The 16,678-nt window shown below is 33.1% G+C and overlaps 1 protein-coding gene and 1 non-coding gene across 4 annotated transcripts in view; both read right to left on the bottom strand.

The window, feature by feature from the left end:
- Positions 1-16,678, bottom strand: part of Micu1 (mitochondrial calcium uptake 1) — a 188,595-nt gene that overhangs the window by 111,279 nt on the left and 60,638 nt on the right. The window lies entirely within an intron of this gene.
- LOC124076173 (U6 spliceosomal RNA) lies at positions 6,735-6,839 on the bottom strand. Its single transcript, XR_006846277.1, has one exon. It is a non-coding gene; the product is annotated as a U6 spliceosomal RNA (small nuclear RNA).

Genomic DNA, 16,678 nt, shown 5'->3' with positions numbered 1-16,678 from the left:
ACATTTTATTTCATTTGTTGCTGCTTCTTTTTTTTAAATATTTTTAGTTGTAGATGGACATAATATGTTTATTTTATTTTTGTATGTGATGCTGAGGGTCGAACCCAGTGCCTCATACATGCTAGGCAAGCACTTTACCACTGAGCCACAATCCCAGTCCTCATTTGCTTCTTTTAATATTACCACATTTAACATGTGGCAATTAATTAAGTGTTGCACTGTTTTGCATTTTTACATCCAATGTATGACAAGATCTGCTTACCAATAGCCTTGCAGACAGTGTGATGTCTCCCTGCTTGGGGAGAGAATATCTCAGGAAGGTCTTAATTTATATTTCTTTTTTGTAGTTGTAGTTGGACACAATAACTTTATTTACTTTATGTGGTGCTGAGGATTGAACCCAGGGCCTTGCATGTGCGAGGTGAGCGCTCTACCGCTGAGCCATAACCCCAGTCCTACATTTCTTTTTTAAAAAGATTGTGGCTCAGCAGTAGAGCGCTCGACTAGCATGTGCAGGGCCCTGGATTCGATCCACAGCATCACATAAAAATAAATAAATAAATAAAGGCATTGTGTCCAACCACTACTAAAACTTAAAAAAAAATAGTGCATTGTAATATACATAACTGTGGGGTTTGTTCTGACATATTCATAAATGCATATAACATAATTTGCTCCAGTGAAATGAGTGACTTTTTAAAGCCCCAAAGTATGGCAAAAATGGATTGAAGAAAGGACAGTACCAAAGTGGTTTTGGTTAGTTTTTCTTATTTAAAAGGTCTTATCAATGCCCAATTTTACAAATTAAAAATGTCAGTACAATGCTCCTTTGCTTAATATTTTGAAAAATGTTTAATGTTGGGCTAAATTTTAAGCCATTTCCCCCCTAAACAAACATTATAAACTTCAGGTACTAAATGTAGGCATATTCTAAGGAAAACATAATGTTCCTTATCAGAATGTTAATAATATTCATTTTCTCTCACTGCCTCAGGTAGTTATTTATATTTTTGTTATCCATAAACATTTATATTAATATGCAATTTTTACTAATACAACCTAATCTATGGATTTATATTTAATTCAATATTATTAAATTTAATACAACTATAAAGTAAAACACACTTCAATAAAAATAATTTTGTATATAAAGATCCAAATAAATAGAATACATTTCAAATAAATTACAAACGCATAAGATGTGAGATTAGGTAATATCTTATGGTATTAGTTCAGTTAAAAACATTTTTTTTTTTTTTTTGCAAGGGCCTATGAGAAACTTGTTTCATCTGTAAGTTTCTGATTTAAGATTCTTGTAATATACTCATACACTGCTGGTGGGATTGCAAATTGGTACAACAATTCTGTAAAAGCAGTATGGAGATTCCTCAGAAAACTTGGAATGGAACCACCATTTGTCCCAGTTATCCCACTCCTCAGCATATACCCAAAGGATTTAAAATCAGCATACTACAGTGACATGGCCACATCAATGTTCACAGCAGCTCAATTCCACAAGAGCCAAGCTACTGAGCCAACCTAGGTGCCCTTCAACAGATGAATGGATAAAAGAAAATGTGGTACATATATACAATGGGAGTATTACTCAGCCATAAAGAAGAATGAAATTATGGCATTTACAGTTAAATGGATGGAACTGGAGACTATCCTGCTAAGTGAAATAAACCAATCCCAAAAAACCAAAGGCCAAATGTTCTCTCTGATATGTGGACGCTAAGTCATAATAGGCGGTGCAGGAGGAAGGAGTAGAGGTTCACCAGATTGGATGGGGGTGGGGGGAAGAGCAGGAAAGTGGGAATGAGAAAGACAGTAGAATGAATTGGACATAACTTTCCTGTGTTCATATATGAATACACAACCAGTGTAACTCCACATCATGTTCAACCACAAGAATGGGAAGTTACACTCCATAGATGTATGATATGTCAAAATACATTCTACTGTTATATATAACTAAAAAGAACAAGTAAAAAATTTTAAAAAGATTCTTGTAATACTTCAAAATATATGCTGAAAATTATTTAAACAGAGCTGGGTATTTTAAAGAGAGATTCTAAGTATAGATAAGTTACAAAGCATTACATTACTTTATGCAGCATAGAAATTACACATAAAATTCTATTCCAATAACCTGAATTTCTTAAATTAAGGATGTGAAAGCAGAATGCAGGTCAATTATCAGAACAGCTCTCTTGTTCAATTTAGTGACAAATGTTATTTTATTCTGGAAAAGAAATTATGCAAAATATTTCAAAACAATGAGTTCATCTGACTTATATAAACAAAATATAAATATTTTCTCACTTACAATCTAGTCTTATTCACTTCAAAATTTAAAACATAGCTACAGACATTCAAATTACCATTCTCAAGTAAAGGCAAAAAAATAAATACCCCTCATAAGGCGTCTAGCACTGAACTGAGTCATAACATATACTGAATCTCTTTTTAGATAAACAGACTTAGGAGTAAATCATCCTACATGTCCATGTGAGTCTAAAACCTGACTTTACTCCATGACTGTGCTGAAGCACCACAGGTTGATTTCTGATCAACTACATAACTTATAAATCTACGGCTAAAGCTGCAGGTGGCCTGAGGGGCCAAATCAAGACTAAAAGAACTGAGTACAGAGAAAGTTTTGGTTAGTTTTTCTTAATCATTGTTCAATTCTGCAAAATAAAAATTCAGTAAAATGCCTGACTTAACTCTTTACTGTTGGGCTAAATTTTAGATCAGTTTTCTCCACGGGTAAACATCACATATACACTTCTAAATGGAGGTTAAAACTGGGATTTCTTGACAAGATTCCAACTTATAAGTATTCCATGTGCTCAAACAATGAATCTAGCTAGTTAGGGGGTTGATCAAAATAGGGACAATGATTTTGCCTTCTTGAACTCAACTGGATGAAGCCAAAGAGAAAACCTATATCTAAAATTTAATAATATTTCTTCTAGTTAAGACCCACTTTTCAAGTTCTATAAACTTTTTCAATCTAACAGAAGTTGATGGACTATGTTTGCCAAATAAATGCTTATATGTTATCTAGACTCAAAATTATTTTTGGTATATAGAAAATCTGGTAAAGAACACAGCCTTACTATTTGGATTAAGATGACACCCTTTGTGAAGCTGAAATCTTCAGTTTAGCTTAACATTAACATTTATTATAATTATTTTAATATTAACATTTCTCTATATTGCTGAAACACATTTCAAATCCCTCAAGTAATATCTAAGGTTGTACTTCTAAAACAAATCAATGATAATATGCTGCTTCTGGAAAATGCAATTTTGGCATACCATTTCCAAATTACAAAGTAGTATTTCTACCTATTGCTGGGGTTAGCGCAGGAAGGGGGGAGAGTGTTAAAAAGAGAAAATTCAGCAATTTTCCCATGCAATTAATGCTCATACTTCATTATCTTATTGGTGCATATAGATGCCAAAGCCTTGGTAAGATATCAATCTTAAGCAATCATATTACTCCCAAACAAAATTTTGCATAGCTAAAATATGTTTTTCTTCTCCCCCACCCTATACATGAACTTGTAGGAAGGTAGAATTGGGGTATATGTCAGATAAAAATAAAATTGAGATTTTTTAACTGAGTAATTTGTGGTTTCCCCTTCTGACTTAAGACTTTCTTCTAAGCCTTTCAAAGGTATACTGTATTTGAGGCAAACATAAATTACTATGCAATAAACTGAGGAAGATGAATGCTTAAGATAGTGTAAACTTCACTCTGCCAGAAAGCAATTCTCTTTTCAGTCCCAATTCTAACCACCTGAGCTCTGAGAACAATTCCAAATATCTGTGATAAAATGTTTTATTTCATTAGCTAGGTGGCTTCAGAGAAAATGATAAAAATGAAGATGCTTAAAAAATTAAACACTGGCAGATGATTTGATTAAAGCAATAATAAAAATTCAAAAAACCCACTGTAATGATATTAACTTTGAGGAAATGACACAACATTATGGAAATGATTTATTTACTATTTATTTATTTACTCTGGTAAATATTTATTTACCCTGGATTGAACCCAGGGGTGCTTAACCACTGAGCTACATCCCCAGTCCTTTTAATTTTTTTTTTTATTTTGAGGCAAGGGTCTCACTAAGTTGTGTAGGGCCTCACTAAGTTGCTCAGGCTGGCTTTGAATTCACGATCCTCCTGCCTTGGCTTCCTGAGTTGCTGGGATTACAGGCATGTGCCACTGTGCCTGGCTTGAAATGATTTATTTTAATGTTTAGTATCTGATGAGGTATTATCAAAACTCTGGGAGAAAAATCAGCTCTATTTTGTTCTACCACATTATGCCTATGCACTGCATCAAATCAGCTCTAAGTGTGAGAATTCATGTTTCATCACTTGATTGTTTGCTATCTAAATCTAAGAAATTAACTCTGAACTTTAGTCACTCAAATAGATCAGTGCTGAAAAGAACACTCATGAGCTTAACAGCACATATCTATAATCCTTTAGTCACAAGGTTATAAAAGGCTTCCCTATCACTTAATATAAATACAATCTCAAGCACAAGTTTTGAAAACAAATCAATATAGTAATTTCACTTTCTTCCATTTGGAAAATAATATTACAAGAAAAAAATAAAAAAGGTTCACTGAGGATCACTGTTTACACACTTGATTTATACTGTTCTAGCAACTATCATCTCCCAGGAAACTCTTCAGATCAAAAATTTTTATATTAATTTTGAAATCAAACATTTAATTTTGTTACCTAAAAAATAGGTATCCCTTGAATACCTCTGGCCATTAAAGATACATAAATAATTTAAGAATTATACTTTTCAGATTCTGTGCCAGGCACTATGCTAACAACTTTTACACCTGAATTCTCTTAAGTCCTCATTGTAACTCTATGAGGTAAGTGATCCTATTATCTCCACATCACATTTAGAAAAGTTAAATAAGTAGCTCAAGTGACAATGTTATATAGAAGTAAGATAGTCCATGGTTTGACTCCATAGCCCATGCCATGAACCACTGAATGTTACCTTATATCAACCCCAAAGGACAACACAGGGTACCTGTACTGTTTTCAACTTCTGAAAATATTAATAAGGACTAATTATTTTGAAGCAAAACAGTTCACTTGGAAAACTTTAACCTTGGGGCATAACTTTTATTTGCTAACTTTAAGAGGAAAGCCTGAGCCAATGATTATTAGGCATATAATTTTTTTTAGGTCTTCACTTATTTAAATGCATATTTTAATCATTTTTGAAATGTACACCACTTCAAGAATATAATGGTCATTTATACTCAACATATATTAATCTGTAAATGTAAAAACTTTTTATTCAAGTTTAGAACTTCTGAAACTGCATCATGCCAAAGACAAATTTACAAAGCAAGAACTCTCCTCACATATTCTCAACAACTAAAGACAACAAATATTTACACTAAGTTGAAAACCTGTTACCAAAAGAGCAGCTACTTGTTCAGAGCAGTTTTTAGAGAAACTTATTTGTCTAATTGTAAAACATACTACTAGTGTTTGTGTTAAAGTAATATGAAAAAGCAAGCTGGTCTGGAATAAAGTTCTATTTTGTCAAAGTGAATTTCAAATCTTTTTATGATGAAAAAGCTAAACATAAAGGTGTCTGAAATGTAATGGTTAGTCATGTTATGCTTGCAAATCAACAATGATAAACCAAATGGGTTCAGTTGATCTCAAACTCAAACATAACATAATCTAAAATAAAAATGTACTTAAAGACATCTTAATAGGAGTCTAACAACCAAGAAATGACCTCCTCTTTTGGAGTACTTAATACATTATTATTTCTTTTGTCAACTTGAATAATCAAATACATGGTGGAACTTGAGAGACTGGAAAGAGACATGGATGCTCCTCACAGCAATACAGTAAGTATCTGAAACCATTAATAAGCTGCATCTAAAGAACAGCAATCTATGATATCAAGCCTTTGATTCTGGCCTTTCCACAGGCAATAGAAACTTGGCATGCAAAGAACAAATCTCTGCAAAGAAGCAAGCAAGAAAGGCCTCTTCTATAAGGTTCACTGGCCTTCGGGAGGTTAAACAATTCATACTAGTGTCATCAGAATGAATGATATTTACAGAACCCCATACAGATAAACAATTCCCTCAGTATTCTAAAAAAAAAAAAAATTCACAAGATACCCTTAAGAATACAGTAGAATTTGATTTTTAAAAAATATCTCTAACTTTATCAAAGTGTGTGGGTTTTTTTTTTTTTTTAAAACAGTACTGGAGATTGAACCCTGAGATACTCTACTACTGAGCTATATCCCAGACCTTTTTACTTTTAGACAGGTTCTTGCTAAGTTGCTGAGGCTGGTCTCAAACTTGAAATCCTCCTGCCTCAGCCTCCTGAGTAGCTGAGATTACATGCATATGCCACCACACCCACGATTCTATATATTGCTTTCTTTACTTACTTTCTTTTTTTTTTTTTTTTTTTTTTTGAGGTAAAGTCTCACTATATTGCAAAGACTGGTCCAGAACTTGTGGGCTCAAGTGATCCTTCTGCTTCAACCTCCCAAGTAGGTGGGACTATAGGTGCTAAGGATCAAACTCAGGTCCTTACACATGCTAGGCAAATGCCCAACCACTGAGCAATATTTCCAGCCCCTTCAGTTACTTTTTATCAAATGACTATAAAAACTGTAACAGGTGTAGGAAAAGATTGATGATCAAAAATATGAATGCTTCATGAATGTGTGTCTTCCTTGAACAGGGACTATGTTAATCTTCTCTGTCTGGTTCCAATTTTAGTATATGTGCTACTGAAGTGAGCACCATAAAACCTGATTTTTCAATCATTCATCAACTTCAAGAATATTATCTTCGATAGTGAAAGCTTAAAAAAGACTAGTGCTTTGTCATCTATGGTGGTTGATTCCAGACTTTCAAGCACTTAATAATTATTATCTCTCTTCTCTATTCCTCTCTAGTATGAATCTACTCTGAGGCAAGTCATTTTAAATCTTTCAGTCTTAATTCATACAATTACTAAGGAAAAGTGAGTTTTTAAAAGCTGACTTCTACAATCCTACCATAATTAGAGAGTTGGAAGTGGCTATCCTCGAATGACAGGTGTTAGCATCTCATCTGATTTAACTCTCCTTAGCACTCAGTATAATGTTTATAACACAGTATTCTAAAATAGACTCCACAGGATTAGAAACATTGATAATGAAATCAATAAATTATTTTGACATAATTTTAAAGCATTTGGTAGTTTATTTCAGAATACAGTTAAAAGCAAAGGTATTTAGGAAGATAACCTATTGCATGAGTAACAGGATGACTGGTTTGGGGACTTGGCATGGGAAGTACTAAGAACAGAGCGCTGAAAAAGTTTACTATAAAAAGAAAGAGCACCCAGTTGTCTTAATTAGTTATATCATTATTTTAAGCCCCAAAGAGATTTATAATTCAATTTATGTTTTTATTAAAACCAGCCAGGTACAGTGACACATTCCTGTAATCCCAGTGGCTCCGGAGGCTGAGGCAGGATGTTCACAAGTTCAAAGCCAGCCTCAGCAATTTGGCGAGACCCTAAGCAACTAAGCCAGACCCTGTCTCAAAATAAAAAAATAAAAAACAGGTCAGGGGTGTGGCTCAGTAGTTAAGCACCCTTGGTTGGGTTCAATCCCTGGTTCCAAAAAATAAAAAATAAAATTTTAAAATATTTTCTAAAAAGACTGCCAAACAACAAAAACGCAAGGGTAATTTCCTTAATAAATAAACTTTAATAATTTGCAAACTACAATTAAAGAACCCAAGCCTCTGAAGATCAATTTAAAAAGAATTTGCTTGTAGTATCTTTGACAGTCTTCTTTGCCAGGCTATAAATATATATTTTTTCTATGGTTTTCTCCATATGTTTGCTGGCTTTTCCAAGTTAAAGTCATTGATTAGCTCAAAAGAACAAAATAATGAAGTCTTTCTAAATAGTCCATGTGTTTCCTCTTAAGTCACTTAATTGAGCAAAGGGCAACTAAGCAACTGCTTATCTACACTTACTATGTAAGAAATTTCTAAAGGAAAAAAAACAACTATCAATTTTTTACTTGTTACTATTGTTTTTCATTGCTATTACATTTCAGGTAGGAATAAAACATCCCCAATAAGACTATGTAAATACTCCAATTAATGAATTTCTCAAAAATATAGTTACTAAAAGTAATATTTCCTGACCTTTTGTATAGCAACTTTAACTTGTGTAAAGTCTTCCCTTTAAATTACGCTGGTTATATATTCTCAAGGACTTGTGTAGCATTTGAATTAGCACATTAAAGTATGTTATTTTAAAGTGACAGGAACTGAATCATTCTGAAAGGAGAATGGGAAGGACATGGGCATGCACTGAACCTTTGTCTCTGAAGCGTTACTATGGATTCTGGAGCATTAATTAAATTAAAGCACATGCTGCTGAGTCAGTACCTGCCAGAAATCCTGATCAGAAGATGAGAAAAAGAAAAAAAAAAAAAACATTGTTTGATTACATGAATAAATACTCCCAAATCTATCTATCTACCTATATATATCTCACAAATAATAACACATAAAGGAGCAATTAAAACCTGTACAAATACCACTGAACACCTGGAAATAAAAAAATGAGGAAAACAAAAATGTTTTAGATATGACTCATTAGGCATAATAAAACAAACTACCATAACAATGCAATTCCTAATCTTCCTAACAAGAAATGTATTGTGGTAGAAAAACTTTCCGTTTCTATAAAAGGAACTCTAAGTTTCCTATAAGGTGTCTCACATCTCATGGATGTTAGTATATTTTTCACCTCATAATAAATTGATTTTTTTGCCACCCATATAAACCAAATTGGAATGAGTTCAGAATGACTACTTATAAACAGGTATCCTCCAAAATTATGATGCCCTAAATGAAGTTCTAGCCACACAGGTAAAAAAGACCAGTCATCATGGCTGGCATTTGAGGGAACAGTTTAGGTTTTAAAGAATTTTTTCAATAAATAATTTCACTGGTTGTAAAATAAAATTTGACCTGAGCTTACCATCATTTTCAAACCAAGTTTAGTAATGTTATAAAAGTTCTGGACAAAAAAATAGATGCTTTTAGCAATTAACAAGTCAACAGCTGGTATTGATGTGACAGAGGCTCAAAGGATTTTACAACATGGAAGTGAGATAAATTGCTGTGAACACAGGACAGCTCAGATACAAGAAATCAAACCAGAGGTCTCTCTTTGGTTAATGGACCAGGCAAATTTAACCCAGGCAAATCACTCACTACCAACATAGCACAAGGAGATTTTTATAGCTGATTGAAATTGGAAGGAAAAAACCATGAAGAGAACAACTGTGCATAGGGTAAGATGTAGCATTTCATATAAACTAAGAAAGAAGATAATTCACGTTAGCAGATAATTCCTTCCATAAATTGAGTAAAGGGCTCAAAGTCATGCAAAACAGCTACAATCTGTAGAGCCAGATGCTTTACCTAATGTTCCAATTTTACAGAGTGTAACTGACACTCAGAGGTTAACTGGTCTCTTGCCCAAAATTACCCATCAATTATGCAGTAAAGCCCATATTTGAATGAATACATGATTATCTCAAGTCCATACTCTTTTCATACTGCTCTATTACACAATAAGTGCACCAATGCATGAGGTTATATTTTTCACACTCAATTCAGCATGCTTTATAATATCTAATAATCATTCACATATGGCTGTCAAATACTGAGTGCTCAAAATGAAATGCCTTGGAAAATATTCCAGACACCAAAGCTAGATTTTAGGGTTACTGTGTGGAAAAAAGGACTAAAGTTGCTAATTCGTCAGAAGAGAGAAAACTGAGAAAATGTTTTGAGGGTAATTTAAAGAGCTGGGAGAGAAAGAAAATGGGAAAATCTGTGACTAAAAGCAAAACATAAAATTCCAGCAGGTGTAAAGAATTAACTTTTTTCTGATGGGGAAGTGAACCCAGGACCTCAGTGCTAAGCATGAGCTCTACTACTGAGTTATACTCCCAGCTCAAAGAACTTCCTGAAACGTTGAATCAGACTTGAGTTCACTATGGCAATTTCATTACATATTAATTTTTGCTCCCATGTAGACTATAATGAACAGCCTCATGTTTAATGTACTTGAAAGAGTAAATATGTGGTTTTGTTTACAACAGCAACATTACTTTTTCTATTTGTCTGATTATAATCAGCAGAGATTCAATTTTTCAAATATAGATGGCATTGCTCACTTTAAGAGTGATGGCATTGGAGCTTGTTCAACCATGAGCTCCCCATCATGATATAGTGCCTAGACACCCACCTGAAAGCAATAAGCCAACAGACGGAAACCTCCAAAATTGTGAACCAAAATAAATATTCTTCTTCTCAAAAAAAAAAAAAAAGAGTTATGGCTTTGGGCTGGGGATATAGCTCAGTGGTAGAGTGCTTGCCTAATATGCTCGAATCCCCAGCACTACTAAATGAAGAAACAAAATAAGCGATGGCTTCAATTAAAATAGACATAGCACTTTTCAAAACAGCAATTGAGACTCATGGTATGTGAAAAAATAATGGAACAAATAACAGAATTTGACATTCTTATCCCCAAATTTAGGTATTAAAATTTGTATATCTCTTCTTTCTTTAAAATTATGTTATGCTTTTCATTTATTATGGTTTTCTATCTATACTTTATCAAGATAAACAGAAAAAGACTGGGAGATGGGCGTGATGGTACACACCTATAGTCCCAGCTACACAGGAGGCTGTGGTAGGACAATCACTTGAGCACAGAAGGTTCAGACCAGTCTAGGCAACACAGCAAAACTCCATCTCCAAAATTTTTTTTTATGAAAATTAAAATAAAAACAGACAATTTCAGGGGCTGGGATTGTGGTTCTGTAGTGAGGCACTAGGTTTGATCCTCAGAACCACATAAAAAAATAAACAAAATAAAGGTATTGTGTCCATTTACAACTAAAAAAAAAAAAATTAAAAAAACAAGATAATTTCAACAACTCTTACCGAAAACAAAGCAAAATTATCAAAGGTTTCTTGTTTTTGTTTTGTTTTTTAGTGAACAGCATCATGTAAGGCAGTAAAATATAAGAACTACTTAACATAAGAAAATGTTTGGATTTACAAATAGGTCATAAAGAAAAACAGCTTAGATATATGAAGAGAGGGTAGACTCTGGAGCCAGGCTTCTCCTATTTTTTTTTTCATATTGTTATTATTGGCATTAATTCCCTTCTGTGGTAAATATACTCAAGCATTTTCCATTTAGAGAGTTCACTTGAAGCTGGAAAAATAAATCACTGACAATCAATGAATTAATACATTATTGGGGGACTGAATAACTGATTGGTTGATATTGGGTATTGAACCGAGGGGCACTCTATCACTGAGCTACAATACAAGGCTGGCCTCAAACTCATGATCCTTCTATCTCAGGCTCCCTAGTTACTGGGAGTACAGGCATGTGCCAACTGTACCCAGCTATTGGGGGCTTTTAAAAAGTACTAAATCACGGGCTGGGGCTGTAGCTCAGTGGCAGAGCACTTGCCTAGCATGCGTGAGGCACTGGGTTTGATCCTCAGCACCACATAAAAATATAAACAAATAAAATAAAGCCCTGCTGTCCATACACAACTACAAATTTTTTTTTAAAAAGTGCTAAATCATCACCTCCCAAATAACATGTGAATATGAAATATTTGTGAGTAACTTCTGGCTTCAAGGAACTGAATATTTGTATAATCTCTTAGAATCTGCTATACATATTTTTTAAAGCAAGAATTTCGTTTTTGTTAGAAAAAAAAGAACATAAGTGATATACCCTGCTTTAAAGATGGAATTGACAGGGCAAATGAAAACATGGATCACAAGCAAAAACAATAAACTTCTACTTACATAATCATATTTAGCAACAGAAAAACTTGAATAAATATATTAATTCAACAAGAATTTGTACTTGTCTAGTTTCAAGTCTCTCAAAGGTGGGAAAGAAAGATGGGGGGAGGGGAGAAAATGGCTACTTAACAATGCAGAATTACCTATCTTATTTACATATAAACTACCTAAATCTGACCAGGATTTAAGTAGTTCAATTAAATATGGAGATTCATCTGCCCCATAAGACTTTCAGTTCCCACATCTGCTCACTTACATTTCCTGGATCTTTGATGCACTTCACTCTTAGAAGAAATCCTTTAATAACATACATTTCAAGGAGAAATACAATATATGACCTTATTCCAGAGTCTTAGTTTATCTGTGATATGAAGTAAATAATCACAGCTCAAACAAAGCATTAACAGTATTATATTATGGGAAAAAATACGCTCATATTTTCCTTAAAGGAACCATAAATTTATCCCCAAAGGAATATTTCAAAGTTCATTTATCAATATTTTATAAAGAACTTTTAGAGTTGGGGGGTGAAATTTGTGATAGAGATGCTTAGCATGCCCGAGGACCTCGGTTCAATCCCCAGACCAAACCAGAAAGAAAGAAATATATGGTGGAATGATAATAATGGACAATCAGTTTCAATGGACAATTTGTTGTAAAAACACTTAAAATAGAATGTGAACTTCATAGTTTTTAGAAGACATAAGATGATGTCTCTGAATTGGTAATGTTTAAGAAACAACTTTATCTGAAACACAAAGTTTTCTACTGAGATTTTTAAAGAAAATATGGTGATGTTTGATTTGGATTAAGTTGCTATACAGAAAATACAAAATATAGTTTCTATATTTAGTTTGATGAATGAAAAAGTAGTAGGAGAAAATGGGAAAATGAAGGATATAAACCACTTGAAATAAGCCATATCAATAAAAAGACAGCAACTAAATGATTAAATGAAATAAATATTTGAAAATAATGTAAAATTTTTGCTCTACTTAGAAATAATTGCTTTATTTTACAGGTCAATTATTAAACATTAAAAAAGTAAATGAAGAAAAAATATAGTTTTCATTAAAAAAACTAATCTAAAGTACATGAAATAACTGCATAACAAATTGTACGTGGAATATGTGGAATTTTAAAAATTCATGATATATTACATTAAAACAAAAGCCAGACTTATTTTTCATTATAATCTTAATAACAGCATTAATAAGCTATTTATAATGATTTTCAGGACCAGAAGTGTAGCTCAGTGGTACAGCACTTGTCTAGGATGTGGGAGGTCCTGGGTTCAATCCCCAGTGCTGGAAAAAAAAATTACTATAATGATTTTCAAATATGTCCTAAGAAAAAAAATCTAGACTCTCTCAAGCTTTGAAGTTTTAAAAATGTTTAAACCTAGTCTAAATATTTTTTTAAAAAAATAAACAGTACCATTAGGTGTCAAAACATATTCTTAAAAACAATGATACCTATAGCTGTTATTCTTCAGACAAGGCCTATGTTAGAAAGTTCTAAAATGCAATAGATGATTTAATTGCCAGTGACAATGTAGGTCTTTCTTTTTTTACAAAGGAAACTGCTAGTATCCTGAGAGTAAAGAATTAGTGTTCATTAACATAAGATAGTAATGAGCTCTGGAAGATTCTCATCTAAGTTTCATAGAAGGAGAAGAAGGGAAAGACATTTGCTCATTTCAAAATCAAAATAAGTCTAAAAGGAAATTCCTCCAAGGCATTTAGCTTTCTAACTACGTTTCTGGCCACAATGCACAAAATTTACTATAATTACCACACAAACCTGGCATTTTCAGGAGGAACTTGTTGTAGGATGCATATACTCTAGAAAGTGCTATTTAAGAATTAATATTTTCTAGGACTTGGAATGTAGCTCAGTTGGTACAGTGTTTGCCTTGCATGCACAAGGCCCTGGGTTCGATCCCCAGCACCACACACACACACACACACACACACACACACACACATTAATATTTTCTAATGGAGAAAACAAAAAAGGTCATGATCAATAGCTGAATTCAAGTGTTGACCTTAATCATAACCATCCAGTAAAGGACTTCATACATAATAAGAGCCCTGGAAAAACTTTTAAAACTGATCAAATGCTAAATCAGTTTTGTACTTATCATTATATACTTCAAAATAGGATAGAAACTACTTTCTTAAATTTCATATGAAATAAAAAATAATTTGTAAAGACATAAATCAGAAGTACATTCAGTAAAAATCCATTCAAGAAGCCTACCATTTACTCTAAAACACTGCCTCAAGAACATGTTTGGTGGAGGGGCTGGGGCTCTAGCGCAGTGGCTTGCCTAGCATGCGTGAGGCACTGGGCTCCATCCTCAGCACCACATAAAAATAAGCAAATAAAATAAAGGCATTAAAAAAAAAGAACGTGTTTGGTGGAAATTAATAAAGGAATTTAATGAATAACCTGGCAAGAGATTCAACAAACATATCGTAAGGTGGTTGAATGGGAACTCTGGATTGTTCACTGACTACTAGGCAATGAGTGAGCTGGATTAGGGTCACTGGCTGAATTCTACACCTCCAAATGTGAGTCTCCCATTTCTCTTTTTTCATTCAGAACCTGTTATTCTGGTACTATAAGTACAACTTTCAATGCCTGTCTTTCATACAAACCATACTTTCAAACTGATATTCCTAAATCTTGCCTGTTTTACTCCAATTTTAAAATTTTATGTTTTAGTGAACAAATAAACATTTTCAACTAGAACCTGTAAAGTCTGCCTTCCAAATGCAGAAGCACTACCATTTTGTTTCCACAGCAAGGTAGTACTCAAATACTTTTAATGTTTTATTACATTTTATTTTTGCAATTTTATTTTAAAAAGTGGAAATTATAAAATGTTAATGGTAAGAAAAGTAGAGTTTGAAAAACTCTACTTTTGAAAAAACATGAAGCTCATCAGTCATGCCAAAAGCTGCAAATTTTTAACATCAAGTGAATTAAGTGGTTACTGGGCCCACAGGAAAAAATTAAAGAACACATGAGGGGCTGGGGTTGTGGCTCAGCGGTAGGACGCTCGCCTAGCACATGAGTTCAATTCTCAGCACCACATAAAAATAAATAAATAAAGGTACTGTGCTCAACTACAAATATATATATATATATATATATATATATATATATGAACACATATAAAACATGAGTTATCATTAAAGATTTTATATTTGGGAAATCTCCAGGAATGAAAATTCCCCTAACAGCCTGTCAATCTGCTGTTTAACTTGTACACATTCAACTTCTTTACATATATTCAGGTTTATACATGTATAAAAATAAAAATCAAAGAATAAAAAATTCTCATGCTACTCTGGATTCCTTCAGTGGCTAAAACAGTTATTTGTTAAATTGACTTTGCTATATTATTGACTTAACGAGTCATGCGTCCAAGCAACATGATAGACTAGTTGATTTTTTGTAAATTAACCACCATTTATTGGTAGCCTCCTATGTGCCAGGCCTATGCTGAACTCCGAAGGACACAAAGACAGGGAAAACAGGGACATGACCTGCTGGAGACTCTGAAATTAGATCCTGACATCAGTGTCTGCAGTAACCTCTCACATGAATATGGTACTTTACGGGACACAAAGCAGAAGGACCAAGAATCAAAGAAAAGATGTGGCTGTCCCTAAGGACAGCCATGACTCAACCTAGGTCTCCTAGTATCTAGTTCAGTGCCCTTTCTTTTTGATCATTCTTTAAGAATATGTGACTTTAACTCATTAAGTCCTAAGTTTTCAATTCTGTGAATATTACAATGAAACTAACAAAGATATATTAAAATAGGTTGGAAATCATAATCCAGAGCTTATGTGTATTTTAATGAATATTATAATTATTAAATTATAACTATGTCATAATTTTATACTACATTTATGTTTTTAGATGCCCCATATCTGGGACAATGGAACAAAACAGGATAAAAAGAAGATACCACAGATGGAGGTATTTAGGCACTGTGCCAACTCAATGGGAAAGACACTTTTCAGTTAGGTAGCCTTAGCTAAAATTTCTCATATCTTAATAGCCACTTATTCTTTGCACTTGTGAAAAAGAGCTAAACATCTATGCTTCCCTACCAAGGTACAGAGTTTTACATTAAAGATAAAATAACTGGCACATCCCCACAAAATTAGTTTTTACTAAGATTGACTCCACCCATCTAGACCCTCTTTTGTGATCCTGCCTTTTCCATCCATTTCATGATTTTCCTTCTCAATTCTTTCCTTTTACGATTTGTAAAGCCACTCCTGGCTCTTCTTTTTTTCTCAAATTCTTTCTTCCACCTTATTAAAGGCGACAGATTACTTTTTTTTATGACACTGGGCAGTGTTTTCTTTTTCTCTTGGGGAAATTTATCCTGAAAGGAAAAACATGTTTGACTACTTCATGAGATAATAAAATTAAATCTTTTATTTTCTATACCTAAGAATGATGTTAAATATAATTTATTCAGATATAAAATAAAAAATTGAAAGTAAATATAAGCAAACATGCAAATTTGGAATATTCTTCATAATTATTAGAAAAGCACTATAAGGAACTTCACAATTTTATAGCTAGAATAACTGTTATATACTATCATAAAGGTTAAGGAAGGTCAAATTAGAAATACAAATACAAACGTAACATTCGGGGGCTAAATATTTATGTGTCTATCGGGGATT

Source organism: Marmota monax, unplaced genomic scaffold, assembly GCF_021218885.2.
Source record: "Marmota monax isolate L192 unplaced genomic scaffold, Marmota_monax_Labrador192_F-V1.1 WCK01_AAM20220418_F8-fsc00019, whole genome shotgun sequence".
NCBI lineage: Eukaryota > Metazoa > Chordata > Mammalia > Rodentia > Sciuridae > Marmota > Marmota monax.
Note: the sequence above shows the minus strand (reverse complement) of the source record. Positions and strands in the feature narration are given on the sequence as shown.